The sequence below is a fragment of the Morus notabilis genome, unplaced genomic scaffold (assembly GCF_000414095.1).
Source record: "Morus notabilis unplaced genomic scaffold, ASM41409v2 Scaffold1568, whole genome shotgun sequence".
NCBI classification, from domain to species: Eukaryota; Viridiplantae; Streptophyta; class Magnoliopsida; order Rosales; family Moraceae; genus Morus; species Morus notabilis.
In genome coordinates this window covers 265,627-267,647 of record NW_010368046.1, presented here as the reverse complement: position 1 = coordinate 267,647, position 2,021 = coordinate 265,627, and positions in this window count along the sequence as shown.

The window sequence follows — 2,021 nt, the reverse complement described above, 5'->3', positions numbered from 1 at the left end:
TGTGGCTTGTGAATCTATAAGACTGACATGGCTTGTGGTTGTGTGTTTGCTTTTGATACTTCGGTTGGATATTTTGTGGCATTACCTTTGAAGTTGTGCTTTGTAACTTTTGTTCAATAGTTTGATAGTTTCTTTTTGAGTCTGCATAATTGCATTAAATACGGTGCAGATTTTAAATTCTCAAATCACGTAGAAACAGCCTCAGAAAAATGTTTAGTCGTGATTTGTCGGTTCCAACATAATCGGTCGGTTCTAACATAATTGGTCGGTTTTCGGTTTCTTGATTTTTTTTAAACCAAAAAGTCAGTTTCGGACGGTAAACCGATGGAAAACCAGAAACACGGACTGATGTATAGTCCTAGATTCCTCTTTTTCTTCCGGTTCAGTTGTAACTTTTGGTGGAAGAGTTGCTTATTATATATTCTTCTGTTTTGTTCTGTAGCATTTTGGCCCGTATTAGAATTATTTGTGCGTTTATTTAGTAAATTCATTTCATTTTATGATTCATGGTTCATTACAGTATTATTTTTTATAAAAAACACATACAAATTAAAAATAATTTTAAATCTATGAACTAAACGTCACGTATGTGTTTCAAGTACCGTACCTGATCAAATACTAATACTGATTACTGCCACTTCTTTTTTTTCAAAAAAAAAAATGCATATTAATGAACAGAGTATCGCTACTATTATAAGGAGGGAGGGAGAGAGAGAAAGTCGTCCCTGCAAATCAAACCAATAATTACATATTCAACAAAAAAAAAAAAAATAACCTCAACAATTATATATTAAAAAAAATCTCAACAATAACATATTCAACAAAAACAAATTGGAAGTATTGCAATGTTGTCACGCACTTTTTCCTGGAGGAGAACGCTTCCTGGGAGATGGTTGCGTGTTTTTGACTGGGCCAAGGGGTGGGCTTCTTCGTGATTTAACAATTTTTTTCTCAAAAAAATGGAGAATTTATCCTTCCGAGTATATTTTGAGTCTAAATTTTTACTTTTTATTTTTAATAAATATTCTTTTATTAATGTAATTATTTAATTAAAAAGATTATAAATTAAGAGTAAAAAATAAAAATTATGACTCACGCACTTTTAAAAAATATTTATTTAGATTACCCAATTTCCTGCACTTTTTACATCTACAAATTGACATTTTAATGTATAGTCAGACGTCAATTTGAGAATCTTTTTTTCCTAAATACTCATGACTATAATTATATATAATTAATTCAAATTTTTGTTATAGTATTTTCTTTCATAGAATTTCAAAATTAATTTTTTGAACTGCAGTGTTTTCTCTCTCATAAATTCACTTTTTAACTCGGATTAGCTAAACGAATGGAGCCTCGCGCCTAGCATGTTGGCGAGAATTGTCCATTGTATTTATTCTACTTGTAATGAAATACTGATATTTTAGTGATAGGGGGAAAAAACTGTGACGACCCTCCTTTGAGGCCGCCACTGTTACTAACTTTTTAACTTGTACTTACTGGGGTTTCTTAAAATTTGCGGAACATTTTTTTTTAATATAAGAAAGAATACTTTCATAATTTGTAACAATAATTTCAAATAAGTGAATCACTAAATTTCTTAAAGCTTTTCTTAATTTCAGTTAAGATAAAACGTTCTAAAAATATCTTTCAAACAGAGCAGCATTTGAACTCTTATTTCAAATGCTCTTTAAAAGCCTTTCTAAAACTAGCCAATTCAATCGAGCCATTTAATTTTGACTTTAAAACGGATTTCGTGAGAAATCTTAAATTCAAGTACATCTTAAAGCCCTTTTAAAATCAATCATTTAAATCGTCATGTTTAAAATTTATTTATTTGTTGCATACTCTGTTGCAACGTTCTAAAACTTAAATACTCAAAAACGAGGGTTGTTAGCTACAACCTCGGTTTCCTTAACATACATATGTACCTATACTTTTTAAACATACATGCTTGAAACCTTTAAATCATATATACATATACATGATTTTTCTTAAACTTACTGCGGAAGATAACTGCG